Source organism: Scyliorhinus canicula, unplaced genomic scaffold (assembly GCF_902713615.1).
Source record: "Scyliorhinus canicula unplaced genomic scaffold, sScyCan1.1, whole genome shotgun sequence".
Classification (NCBI taxonomy): Eukaryota; Metazoa; Chordata; class Chondrichthyes; order Carcharhiniformes; family Scyliorhinidae; genus Scyliorhinus; species Scyliorhinus canicula.
The window spans coordinates 2,929-17,454 of NW_024055632.1; the positions used below are offsets into that span (position 1 = coordinate 2,929).

The following is a 14,526-nucleotide window of genomic DNA, read 5'->3' on the forward strand; positions in this document are numbered from 1 at the left end:
GAGGGAGAGAGAGAGAGGCAAAGAGAGGGTGGAGGGAGGGAGAGACAAAGAGAGGGTGGAGGGAGAGCGAGAGACAACTTGAGTTTGGAGGGAGAGGGAGAGAGAGAGAGACAAACAGTGGTGGAGGGAGAGAGAGAGAAACAAAGAGATGGTGGAAAGAGAGAGAGACAAAGAGAGGGTGGAGGGTGAGAGAGAGAGAGAAAGAGTTGGTGGAGGGAGAGAGAGAGAGATAAAGAGAGGGTGGAGGGAGAGAGAGAGACAGAGAGGGTGGAGAGAGCGAGAGAGAGAGTCAAAGAGAGGGTGGAGGGAGTGAGAGAGAGAGACAAAGAGAGGGTGGAGGGAGAGGGAGAGAGACAGAGGGTGGAGGGAGAGGGAGACACAGAGAGGGTGGAGGGAGAGAGGGAGACAAATAGAGGGTGAAGGGAGAGAGAGAGAGACAAAGAGAGGGTGGAGGGAGAGGGAGAGAGAGACAGTGGAGGGTGAGAGAGAGAGAGGGAGAGAAAGAGAGGGTGGAGGGAGGGAGAGAGAGAGACAAAGAGAGGGTGGAGGGAGAGAGAGAGAGACAATGAGAGGTTGGAGGGAGAGTGCGAGATACTAAGAGAGGGTGGAGGGACAGAGATAGAGAGAGAGTGAGACAAAGATAGGGTGGAGGGAGGGAGAGAGAGAGACAAAGAGAGGGTGGAGAGAGAGAGAGACAAAGAGAGGGTGGAGGGAGAGAGAGAGAGACAAAGAGAGGGTGGAGGGAGAGAGAGAGACAAAGAGAGGGTGGTGGGAGAGAGAGAGAGAAAGAGAGGGTGGAGGGAGAGAGAGGGACAAAGAGAGGGTGGAGGGAGAGAGAGACAAAGAGAGGGTTGAGGGAGAGAGAGAGAGAGAGACAAAGAAAGGGTGGAGGGAGAGAGAGAGACAAAGAGAGGGTGGTGGGAGAGAGAGAGAGAGAAAGAGAGGGTGGAGGGAGAGAGAGAGAGAGAGAGAGTGGAGGGAGAGAGAGAGAGACAAAGAGAGGGTGGAGAAAGAGTGAGGGAGAGAGAGAGATAGAGAGAGAGGGTGGAGGGAGAGAGAGACAAAGAGAGGGTGGAGAGAGAGAGAGAGACAATGAGAGGGTGGAGGGAGAGAGAATGAGAGAGAAAGAGAGGGTGGAGGGAGGGAGAGACAAAGAGGGTGGAGGGAGAGAGAGAGAGAGAATGAGAGGGTGGTGGGAGAGAGAGAGACAAAGAGAGGGTGGAGGGAGAGCGAGAGAGACAACTTGAGTATGGAGGGAGAGGGAGAGAGAGAGAGACAAACAGTGGTGGAGGGAGAGAGAGAGAAACAAAGAGATGGTGGAAAGAGAGAGAGACAAAGAGAGGGTGGAGGGTGAGAGAGAGAGAGAAAGAGTTGGTGGAGGGAGAGAGAGAGAGACAAAGAGTTGGTGGAGGGAGAGAGAGAGAGAGATAAAGAGAGGGTGGAGGGAGAGAGAGAGAGACAAAGAGAGGGTGGAGGGAGAGAGAGAGAGACAAAAAGAGGGTGGAGAGAGAGAGTGAGACAAAGAGAGGGTGGAGGGAGGGAGAGGGAGAAACAAAGAGAGGGTGGAGGGAGAGAGAGAGGGACAAAGAGAGGGTGGAGGGAGAGAGAGAGAGAGAGAGACAAAGAGAGGGTGGAGGGAGAGAGAGAGACAAAGAGAGGGTGGCGGGAGAGAGAGAGAGAAAGAGAGGGTGGAGGGAGAGAGAGGGACAAAGAGAGGGTGGAGGGAGAGAGAATGAGAGAGAAAGAGAGGGTGGAGGGAGAGAGAGAGAGAGAGAGACAAAGAGAGGGTGGGCGGAGAGAGAGAGAGAGACAAAGAGGGGGTGGAGAGATAGAGAGAGAGACAAACAGAGGGTGGAGGGAGAGAGAGAGAGACAAAGAGTGGGTGGAGGGTGAGAGAGAGAGACAAAGAGAGGGTGGAGAGAGAGTGAGAGACAAAGAGAGGGTGGATGGAGAGAGAGAGAGACAAAGAGGGTTGAGGGAGAGACAGAGTGAGATCGAGAGAAAGAGGGGGTGGAGAGAGAGAGGGAGAGAGAGACAACGAGAGGGTTGAGTGAGAGAGAGAGAGACAAAGAGGGGGTGGAGAGATAGAGAGAGAGACAAACAGAGGGTGGAGGGAGAGAGAGAGAGACAAAGAGAGGGTGGAGGGTGAGAGAGAGAGACAAAGAGAGGGTGGAGAGAGAGTGAGAGACAAAGAGGGTGGAGGGAGAGAGAGAGGGAGAAAGAGATGGTGGAGGGAGAGAGAGAGAGAGAGAGGGAGAGAGAGAGAGAGAGAGAGGGAGAGAGAGAGAGAGGGTGGAGGGAGAGAGAGAGAGAGAGAGAGGGTGGAGGGAGATAGAGAGAGAGAGTTGTTTAGAAAGCGGGGCAGGAGTTAGGGTCTGATACAGAATTATTGGTACAGAGTCGGGCTGTGGGATTCATTCTTTATCACGATAGGGACGACGAGAGACTATGGAGTTACCATCCTTCCATCCCTTGATTCTGTGCAGAGGGGAGTATATTCTTACAGAGCTGTACAATCAAGCGTGTGATCGACTTGGAATGTACCTGACATATAATCCAGAACCTGCAAGTTCAAATCCTATTTTGCTGTGGTACGTAACTTAATTTTAATAGATTGGCTCATTTTGTTGGTTGGTACCAATAATAGGGATCCATATGCGTCTATCAGTTTGCCAAAGGCATTGGCTATCCCTCGGAGAAGGGACTCCTGCACACTGAAACCCTTGTCTGGGCCGACATGCAGCAACTGCCATTGAGCCTGTGGTTAGTTCATGCACATCATCTGTAGTGGCCCAGCCAGGGATCGATTTATACAATCAACCACTCAAAAATGATGTACAGACAGCATAGGTCTTTGGCAAACCAGTGGTCACTAAATCAACCTTCACATTTTAGAAGAATAAAGAAAAAAGCCAATAGTATTTGTTTAAAATACATTTTACTGCAATGTATCTCAGTACAAGCTCCTTGTTTGTCACTGAGTGAGCAAGGGATTTGCTGGCTCCCCCGAGTCCCGGTCTCATTAGGCTGTTTGAAGATGCCATTCTCACTTGCCAGCTGAGTCCCTGTTTACCAGCTCGGAGTCTGGCACATACTTTGTGTGCAGCAGCTTCTGTTAACCCATTGCCTGACAGGGAGCAGGCAAACAGCTCAAACATCTACCCACTGCAGACCTGAGTGTCCCACGGACAGAGGGAGAGGAGTAACCCACTGTGACCTTCTCTACTCAACAAGAGCATGGCTAATCTGGGCCCTGACTCCTTACCTTAGCCTTTTTGGGACCTGTGGTTTAAAATTAGCTATTGACTGGGTCCAAGGCACAAAGATTCACTGAGATGCTTCTTATTATTATTTTTATTCTTTTACTTGCTGGATGATTTATCGGAGAAGTGAATTCTAAAATTCCAACCCACTTTACAGACAGAAATGTGTCTTATGTTCACGCCTGGGGTGTTCTGTCTCTATTTCTTTAGGCTAGGTTTACTCGGCCTTGATGTTCTGACCAGTGTGAATAGTTGATCTCTGTCCATCCCTCCTTTTCACAGAATCACAGAACTGTTACAGCGCAGAAGGTGATCATTCAGCTCACCATGTCCCCGCCGGCTCTCCAAACGAGCAGCCGAACTTAGTGTAATTCTCCTGCCTTTCCCTTCTCATCCCTGCACAGTTTCTACTCAAGTAACCATCTGATGCTCCTTTGAATATCTCGATGAAACCTGGCTTCACCACACTTCCAGGCAATGCCTACCAGACCCGAACCACTCATTATAGACTCATAGAGTCATAGAGATCTACAGCCCAGTAAAGGCTTTTCAGCCCCTACTGTCTGAGTCGGCCAAAAATAATCACCTGGCTATTCCCATCCCATTTTCCAGCACTTGGCCTATACCCTTGGCATCACAAGGGCAATGTCAAAAAGCTTTTCCCAACATTACATTTGCTTCTTTTCCAAATCACATTCAACCTGTGTCCTCCCATTGTCCATCCTTTTCCGAGTGGGCCCACCTTCTCCCTATCGGCTCAGTCCAGCCCCCTCATGATTTTGAACGTTTTCCCCTGAATATTTTGAATATTTAGATTCCCCACCCTCTGACTTGCAGAGGATGCTAATTTAGCTGATCTGATCTGTCCTTATTCATTTCTTGGGGAAGCAGGGACCATTTTGCGGTGACTCTCGGCAGCACTGGGCTTCAGAGTTGACCCGGAACCTTGACACAGCTCCCAAATCCGTGTCCTGCCACCTGAGGCTCCTCAGGCCTCCCCTACCTGTATCTCTCCATAGCAACCAAACATGAACAAGCCACAGAATACTAGTTTTCAAATCGAGTGGCAGTAAAACACAAGGTTGACTGGCACCATGACTAATATTGAGATATGTGGCCAACATCTTGGATGGAGGGCCAGTTTCCAAAGAGTATTAGAAAGCAGGAGAGAGAAGCTGAGAGGTTTAGTGAAGAAATTCCGGACTTCAGGGTCAAATTGATAACTCAAGCCAATGGGGATAGGGCAGTGGCAAATAGACGAGGTTTATATTTATAAAGGGCAACATGGAGAGTAGGCAGTGGATTTACATTTACTCCATGGGGAAAAATAACTTGACATCATCTTCATCCACCTGCCTGCTGCAGAGGGATCTGTACATTATAGTATTGGTAGGAGTGTCCACCATACAGTCCTTGTGGAGACAAAAAACCCCTCCACATTGACCATACATCCATCGTATTGGGTGGCACGGCCAACATGCTAAATGAGATTGAATTCAAACTCATTCAACAACTCAAGCCTTGACAAGCATGATGCAATGTAGGCCGTCAGCAGCAGCAGAATTGTACTCAACTGCAATCTGGAATCGCATGGCCCAGCATTTCCTCAACTCTACCATTACCATCAAGCCAGGGGATCAATCCTGCTTCAATGAAGAGTGTAGGAGAGCATGCCAGGAGCAACATCAGGCATACCTAACAGTCAGGTGTCACCCCGATGAAGCTACAACACAGGAACATGCGTGTCAAGCAGCATAAGTAGCAAGTGATAGATAGAAGTAAGCCATTATACAACCAGCGGATCAGATCTTAGCTCCATAGTCCTGCCACATTCAGTCATGAATGGTGGTGGACAACCAGGGGCTGGTTTAGCTCATTCGGCTAAATCGCTGGCTTTTAAAGCAGACCAAGCAGGCCAGCAGCACGGTTCGATTATCGTAACAGCCTCCCCGGACAGGCGCCGGAATGTGGCGACTAGGGGCTTTTCACAGTAACTTCATTGAAGCCTACTCGTGACAATAAGCGATTTTCATTTTCATATCACAATTAAACAACTCACAAGAGGAGGAGGTGTCACAAATATCCGCACCCTCAATGATCAGGAGCCCAGAACCTCAGTGCAAATGAAAAGACTGAAGAGCAGCCAGAAGTGGATCTCTCTCTCTGCCTCCTCCAGAGGTCCCCAGCATCACAGATGCCAAGGGCGCGATTCTCCGCACCCCACGACGGGTCGGAGAATAGCGGGAGGGCCTTCCCGACATTTTTCCCGACCACCCGCTATTCTCACCCCCCCCCCCCCCCCCCCACGGCCGCCCCACGACACGAATCGCTGCTCGCCGTTTTTTTATGTCGAGCAGCGATTCTCCCCGGCCGATGGGCCGATTTCCCAGGACTTTACGGCCGTTTTCACGAACTCCAACACACCTGCTCTCAACGGTCGTGGAAACGGCCGCAAAGTGCCGTTCCCGACAACCACGTGGCACGGATTGTCACGGCATCTACACAACACTTGCTTCACAATAACTTGGTCACAGAAGCTCAGTTTGAGTTCTGCCCAGGTCACTCAGCTCCTGACCTCATGATGGCTTGATTCAAAGTGCCAGGAAATGACATAGAACATAGAACAGTACAGCACAGAACAGGCCCTTCGGCCCTCAATGTTGTGCCGAGCAATGATCACCCTACTCAAACCCACGTATCCACCCTATACCCGTTACCCAACAACCCAACCCCTTAACCTTACTTTTAGGACACTACGGGCAATTTAGCATGGCCAATCCACCTAACCCGCACATCTTTGGACTGTGGGAGGAAACCGGAGCACCCGGAGGAAACCCACGCACACACGGGGAGGACGTGCAGACTCCGCACAGACAGTGACCCAGCCGGGAATCGAACCTGGGACCCTGGAGCTGTGAAGCATTGATGCTAACCACCATGCTACCGTGCTGCCCCACAATCGGCAACAAGCTAGAATCTAACCATCAGCCCTTGATATTCAATGTCATTTCTGATGTTGAATTTCCCACCATCCCCATGTGGATTACAGTTGGCCAGAAACTGAACTGGACGAGCCACGTGAGCGCTGTGTCTACAACAGCAGGTCTGACAGGGTTACAGAGATAGGGAGGGTTAAGGGGATGGAGGAGGTTACAGAGATAGGGAGGGTTAAGGGGCTGGAGGAGGTTACAGAGATAGGGAGGGTTAAGGGGATGGAGGAGGTTACAGAGATAGGGAGGGTTAAGGGGATGGAGGAGGTTACAGAGATAGGGAGGGTTAAGGGGATGGAGGAGGTTACAGAGATAGGGAGGGTTAAGGGGATGGAGGAGGTAGCAGAGACAGGAGGGTTAAGGGGATGGAGGAGGTTACAGAGATAGGGAGGGTTAAGGGGATGGAGGAGGTAGCAGAGACAGGGAGGGTTAAGGGGATGGAGGGGGTTACAGAGATAGGGAGGGTTAAGGGAATGGAGGAGGTTACAGGGATAGGGAGGGTTAAGGGGATGGAGGAGGTTACAGAGATAGGGAGGGTTAAGGGGTTGGAGGGGGTTACAGAGATAGGGAGGGTTAAGGGGATGGAGGAGGTTACAGAGATAGGGAGGGTTAAGGGGATGGAGGAGGTTACAGAGATAGGGAGGGTTAAGGGGTTGGAGGGGGTTACAGAGATAGGGAGGGTTAAGGGGATGGAGGGGGTTACAGAGATAGGGAGGGTTAAGGTGATGGAGGAGGTTACAGAGATAGGGAGGGTTAAGGGGATGGAGGAGGTTACAGAGATAGGGAGGGTTACGGGGATGGAGGAGGTAGCAGAGATAGGGAGGGTTAAGGGGATGGAGGGGGTTACAGAGATAGGGAGGGTTAAGGGGATGGAGGGGGTTACAGAGATAGGGAGGGTTAAGGGGATGGAGGAGGTTACAGAGATAGGGAGGGTTAAGGGGATGGAGGAGGTTACAGAGATAGGGAGGGTTAAGGGGATGGAGGAGGTTACAGAGATAGGGAGGGTTAAGGGGATGGAGGAGGTAGCAGAGACAGGGAGGGTTAAGGGGATGGAGGAGGTTACAGAGATAGGGAGGGTTAAGGGGATGGAGGAGGTAGCAGAGACAGGGAGGGTTAAGGGGATGGAGGGGGTTACAGAGATAGGGAGGGTTAAGGGAATGGAGGAGGTTACAGGGATAGGGAGGGTTAAGGGGATGGAGGAGGTTACAGAGATAGGGAGGGTTAAGGGGTTGGAGGGGGTTACAGAGATAGGGAGGGTTAAGGGGATGGAGGAGGTTACAGAGATAGGGAGGGTTAAGGGGATGGAGGAGGTTACAGAGATAGGGAGGGTTAAGGGGTTGGAGGGGGTTACAGAGATAGGGAGGGTTAAGGGGATGGAGGGGGTTACAGAGATAGGGAGGGTTAAGGTGATGGAGGAGGTTACAGAGATAGGGAGGGTTAAGGGGATGGAGGAGGTTACAGAGATAGGGAGGGTTACGGGGATGGAGGAGGTAGCAGAGATAGGGAGGGTTAAGGGGATGGAGGGGGTTACAGAGATAGGGAGGGTTAAGGGGATGGAGGGGGTTACAGAGATAGGGAGGGTTAAGGGGATGGAGGGGGTTACAGAGATAGGGAGGGTTAAGGGGATGGAGGAGGTAGCAGAGATTGGGAGGGTTAAGGGAATGGAGGAAGTAGCAGAGATAGGGAGGGTTAAGGGGATGGAGGAGGTTACAGAGATAGGGAGGGTTAAGGGGATGGAGGAGGTTACAGAGATAGGGAGGGTTAAGGGGATGGAGGAGGTTACAGAGATAGGGAGGGTTAAGGGGATGGAGGAGGTTACAGAGATAGGGAGGGTTAAGGGGATGGAGGAGGTTACAGAGATAGGGAGGGTTAAGGGGATGGAGGAGGTAGCAGAGACAGGGAGGGTTAAGGGGATGGAGGAGGTTACAGAGATAGGGAGGGTTAAGGGGCTGGAGGAGGTTACAGAGATAGGGAGGGTTAAGGGGATGGAGGAGGTTTCAGAGATAGGGAGGGTTAAGGGGTTGGAGGAGGTTACAGAGATAGGGAGGGTTAAGGGGATGGAGGAGGTTACAGAGATGGGAGGGTTAAGGGGTTGGAGGAGGTTACAGGGATAGGGAGGGTTAAGGGAATGGAGGAGGTTACAGGGATAGGGAGGGTTAAGAGGCTGGAGGAGGTTACAGAGATAGGGAGGGTTAAGGGAATGGAGGAGGTTACAGAGATAGGAAGGGTTAATGGGATGTAGGAGGTTACAGAGATAGGGAGGGTTAAGGGAATGGAGGAGGTTACAGAGATAGGGAGGGTTAAGAGGCTGGAGGAGGTTACAGAGATAGGGAGGGTTAAGGGAATGGAGGAGGTTACAGAGATAGGAAGGGTTAATGGGATGTAGGATGTTACAGAGATAGGGAGGGTTAAGGGGATGGAGGAGGTTACAGGGATAGGGAGGGTTAAGGGGATGGAGGAGGTTACAGAGATAGGGAGGGTTAAGGGGTTGGAGGAGGTTACAGAGATAGGGAGGGTTAAGGGGATGGAGGAGGTTACAGAGATAGGGAGGGTTACGGGGATGGAGGAGGTTACAGAGATAGGGAGGGTTAAGGGGCTGGAGGAGGTTACAGAGATAGGGAGGGTTAAGGGAATGGAGGAGGTTACAGAGATAGGAAGGGTTAATGGGATGTAGGAGGTTACATAGGGAGGGTTAAGGGGGTGGAGGAGGTTACAGAGATAGGGAGGGTTAAGGAGATAGAGTTTACAGAGGTAGGGAGGGTTAAGTGTATGGAGGAGGTTACAGAGATAGGGAGGGTTTAGGGAATGGAGGAGGTTACAGAGATAGGGAGGGTTAAGGGGATGGAGGAGGTTACTGAGGTAGGGAGGGTTAAGGGTATGGAGGAGGTTACAGAGATAGGGAGGGTTAAGGGGATGGAGGAGGTAGCAGAGATTGGGAGGGTTAAGGGGATGGAGGAGGTTACAGAGATAGGGAGGGTTAAGGGGATGAAGGAGGTTACAGAGATAGGGAGGGTTAAGGGGATGGAGGAGGTTACAGAGATAGGGAGGGTTAAGGGGATGGAGGAGGTTACTGAGATAGGGAGGGTTAAGGGGTTGGAGGAGGTTACAGAGATAGGGAGGGTTAAGGGGATGTAGGATGTTACAGAGATAGGGAGGGTTAAGGGGATGGAGGAGGTTACAGGGATAGGGAGGGTTAAGGGGATGGAGGAGGTTACAGAGATAGGGAGGGTTAAGGGGTTGGAGGAGGTTACAGAGATAGGGAGGGTTAAGGGGATGGAGGAGGTTACAGAGATAGGGAGGGTTACGGGGATGGAGGAGGTTACAGAGATAGGGAGGGTTAAGGGGCTGGAGGAGGTTACAGAGATAGGGAGGGTTAAGGGAATGGAGGAGGTTACAGAGATAGGAAGGGTTAATGGGATGTAGGAGGTTACATAGGGAGGGTTAAGGGGGTGGAGGAGGTTACAGAGATAGGGAGGGTTAAGGAGATAGAGTTTACAGAGGTAGGGAGGGTTAAGTGTATGGAGGAGGTTACAGAGATAGGGAGGGTTTAGGGAATGGAGGAGGTTACAGAGATAGGGAGGGTTAAGGGGATGGAGGAGGTTACTGAGGTAGGGAGGGTTAAGGGTATGGAGGAGGTTACAGAGATAGGGAGGGTTAAGGGGATGGAGGAGGTAGCAGAGATTGGGAGGGTTAAGGGGATGGAGGAGGTTACAGAGATAGGGAGGGTTAAGGGGATGGAGGAGGTTACAGAAATAGGGAGGGTTAAGGGGATGGAGGAGGTTACAGAGATAGGGAGGGTTAAGGGGATGGAGGAGGTTACTGAGATAGGGAGGGTTAAGGGGCTGGAGGAGGTTACAGAGATAGGGAGGGTTAAGGGGATGGAGGAGGTTACAGAGATAGGGAGGGTTAAGGGGCTGGAGGAGGTTACAGAGATAGGGAGGGTGAGAAGGATGGAGAATGCTATAGAGGTAGGAAGGGATGTAGTGGCTGGGGGTGTAACAAAGCGAGGAAGGGTTGCAGGGAATGGAGGACGTTACAAAGATAGGAACTGTTGTAGGTGTTGGAGGATGTTACAGGGACAGGGAGGGTTATAGATCTGGAGGAGGTTACAGCGATAGGGGCTGTTGTAGGTGTTGGAGGATGTTACAAGGACAGGGAGTGTTATAGAACTGGAGGAGGTTACAGCGATAGGGACTGTTGTAGGTGTTGGAGGATGTTATAGGGACAGGGAGGGTTATAGATCTGGAGGAGGTTACAGCGATAGGGACTGTTGTAGGTGTTGGAGGATGTTACAAGGACAGGGAGTGTTATAGATCTGGAGGAGGTTACAGCGATAGGGACTGTTGTAGGTGTTGGAGGATGTTACAAGGACAGGGAGTGTTATAGAACTGGAGGAGGTTACAGCGATAGGGACTGTTGTAGGTGTTGGAGGATGTTACAAGGACAGGGAGTGTTATAGATCTGGAGGAGGTTACAGCGATAGGGACTGTTGTAGGTGTTGGAGGATGTTACAGGGACAGGGAGTGTTATAGAACTGGAGGAGGTTACAGCGATAGGGACTGTTGTAGGTGTTGGAGGATGTTACAGGGACAGGGAGGGTTATAGATCTGGAGGAGGTTACAGCGATAGGGACTGTTGTAGGTGTTGGAGGATGTTACAAGGACAGGGAGTGTTATAGATCTGGAGGAGGTTACAGCGATAGGGACTGTTGTAGGTGTTGGAGGATGTTACAGGGACAGGGAGGGTTATAGATCTGGAGGAGGTTACAGCGATAGGGACTGTTGTAGGTGTTGGAGGATGTTACAGGGACAGGGAGTGTTATAGATCTGGAGGAGGTTACAGCGATAGGGACTGTTGTAGGTGTTGGAGGATGTTACAGGGACAGGGAGGGTTATAGATCTGGAGGAGGTTACAGCGATAGGGGGGCTGTTGTAGGTGTTGGAGGATGTTACAAGGACAGGGAGTGTTATAGAACTGGAGGAGGTTACAGCGATAGGGACTGTTGTAGGTGTTGGAGGATGTTACAAGGACAGGGAGTGTTATAGAACTGGAGGTGGTTACAGCGATAGGGACTGTTGTAGGTGTTGGAGGATGTTACAGGGACAGGGAGAGTTATAGAACTGGAGGTGGTTACAGCGATAGGGACTGTTGTAGGTGTTGGAGGATGTTACAAGGACAGGGAGTGTTATAGATCTGGAGGAGGTTACAGCGATAGGGGGGCTGTTGTAGGTGTTGGAGGATGTTACAAGGACAGGGAGAGTTATAGAACTGGAGGAGGCTACAGCGATAGGCGGACTGTTGTAGGTGTTGGAGGATGTTACAAGGACAGGGAGGGTTATAGAACTGGAGGAGGTTACAGCGATAGGGGGGCTGTTGTAGGTGTTGGAGGTTGTTACAGGGACAGGGAGTGTTATAGATCTGGAGGTGGTTACAGCGATAGGGACTGTTGTAGGTGTTGGAGGATGTTACAGGGACAGGGAGTGTTATAGATCTGGAGGAGGTTACAGCGATAGGGACTGTTGTAGGTGTTGGACAATGTTACAAGGACAGGGAGAGATATAGATCTGGAGGAGGTTACAGCGATAGGGTGCGTTGTTCCGCCTGGTAGTATTTACAGAGATGGGGAAGGTTGTGTGGGCTGAGAGAGTTTATGGGGTTGTGTGTTGTAGAAACTGGTGAGGGGTTGGGGGTGTTACTGTGATAGGGAGGTGTGTAGGGTTGGAGGAAGTTACTGGCTATTGCCCAGGTCTTGCTGCATTTGCATGTGGACTGTTTCAGTATCTGAGGAGTCGCAAAAGATGCTGAACATTGTGGAATTATCAGTAACCTTCACCACATCTGACAATTATGTTGGAAGGATATTGGAAGGTAGTTCATTGAAAACGCTGCAGAAGATAATTACAGATATAAATAGGTCATTTTGCTCAACAGTTTATGCTGCTTTATGGTGTTCATTACCTCTCTCCCATGCCCCTTAACCGATCCTCAAATTCCTGCCTCCTTTCAATGAACTTGCACTATTTGACCCCACCCAATCTTCAAACACCAAGATCCACATTCCCACCAATCTCTGTTTAAAGCAGTTTCTCCCATCTCATTACTGGGGTATCAAGAACATCTTTTTCAAACATCCCAATGGTTGGCTGAATAAATCAAACAGTACATTCCTTCACAGGAACAGCTGGAATAATACAACTGTTCTAGCAGCACCTGGAGGGAGAGAAAACAAAGTTAACATTATAATGTTCCTTGCATTATCCTCCAAGATAACCAAAGTCATAGTGTTTGCAAAGAACATTGAGCTATATATTGAAAGCAAAGCTCGTTTGTTTTACAGTACTTGAAATAGTTCGCACACAGCTAACAAAATAACGGTATTGAATCTATGTTACAGTAATTAATCATCTCTATCATTTTTTTTAGGTTTAGAGCACCCAATTCAATTTTTCCAATTAAGGGGCAATTTAGTGTGGCCAATCTACCTAGTCTGCACATCTTTGGGTTGTGGGGGCGAAACCCATGCAAACACGGGGAGAATGTGCAAACTCCACACGGATAGTGACCCAGAGCCGGGACCGAACCTGGGACCTCGGCACCGTCAAGCAGCTGTGCTAACCCACTGCACCACCGTGCTGGCTAATTATCTCACTCTAATATTCCTTATACTCTAACTCAACATCACACTATCCTTCTTCATCAGCTTCTCCATCAACTTCTCCCAGAATGCCTAGAGAAGCAGCTTTTTATAAGACTACTCAGTGATGATTTCTCGTGTTGATAAACATGAACATCATCTTGTTAACCCTCCACTCTCCTCAGATTATACATACCATTACATCCCCCTTTTATCTTTAGACGTTTTACACTACAAACAGGAAAATATAAGTAACATTGTTACATGATACATTGACATGAGTGCCAAAAGTTAACAAGTCAGTCAAAATTTGTTAAAACGTTCATTTGTGTTTCTTTACAAATTCAATCTTTCAGGTTTCTTTCTGATTCTGGATGATCTCCTCAATCCAGTCAATTGAATTGTAGATTTGTCCAACAACTTTTGGAAATCATCCTGTTGCTTGTAAGATGCTGATGTACTGTGTAATAAATTATCATCAAACTGAAGATATGGAAATAACGTATGAGAAGGTTTGACTTTCAGAAGAGCACATCGATTTCTCCTAAGAACAGAACCATCAGCCGTTTGAACAATGCACTAATGCTTGGCGGATGCCCTTAGCTAGATCAGCCCATCCTCCAGTGGGAATCTGAACTCTCACTAGATTCGCTGGATCAAGTGGTTCCATCGATTTTGCATATTCATTGTAGTATTTCTCCTGAAGCTGCTTCTGATGCTGCCTTTTCTCTATGACTTGCTCAAGAGCAGGATCAGCTAGTTGTAAACATGGAAGAATTGTACGCAACAATCTGTTCATTAACAACTGAGTAGGAGATAAGCCCTATAATTCAATAAAGCTAAGAACATATCTGAGACAGAGTCAAGCGCTTTCTTGAAAAGTTGTTTCACAATGCAAACGCATTTTTCAACCTTGCCTTCAGATTCCAGATAACGAGGATTAGATGTGATGTGAGTGAAATTATAGTTACGAGCAAACTCTGTCCAATCATTCAAATCAAAGCAAGGACAATTGTGTGTCTGACTCTGCAAGGTATTCCATGACATGCAAATATGTCTTCAACCGCTTTGATCACGGATTTCGAAGTCGAATCAGACAATTTCATGATGTCCGGATAGTTTGAAAAATAGTCAATGATCAAGACAAAATCACGACCATGAAAATGAAAAGGATCAATACCAACTTTCGACCACGGAGTCTTCTTGCGATGGTGAGTTGTAAGTTTCTCTTGACTCAGTGTTGACTGATTTCACTGGCATGTCTCATGTTCTAGCACAATATTGGCTGTGTCAGTATTTATTCCAGGCCAATATACTGCTTGCCCCGTTTGGCGTTTACACTTTTCAATACCTAAATGACCTTCATGAACCTTCTGGAGGATAATGTGCCTCAGTGTCTTCGGATTAACAGGATGATCGAGACAAAGTAGAAATCCATCGACGGCAGTGAGATCAGATTCAATATTTCTGAAATTCAAACAGATTCCTTTCGGCCAAACATGTTGCATATGGCTAATTACTCGTTGTAACATTGCATCTTTTGAAATGAAATGAAAATTGCTTATTGTCACGAGTAGGCTTCGATGAAGTTACTGTGAAAAGCCCCTAGTCGCCACATTCCGGCGCCTGTCCGGGGAGG

General features: G+C 49.2%; 1 long non-coding RNA gene across 1 annotated transcript; it reads left to right on the forward strand.

Annotated features, from left to right (window-relative positions):
• Positions 1–2,361: 2,361 nt before the first annotated feature.
• LOC119960548 lies at positions 2,362–13,748 on the forward strand. Its single transcript, XR_005459440.1, has 2 exons — positions 2,362–2,591; positions 13,244–13,748. It is a non-coding gene; the product is annotated as an uncharacterized LOC119960548 (long non-coding RNA).
• The last annotated feature ends 778 nt before the right edge of the window (positions 13,749–14,526 follow it).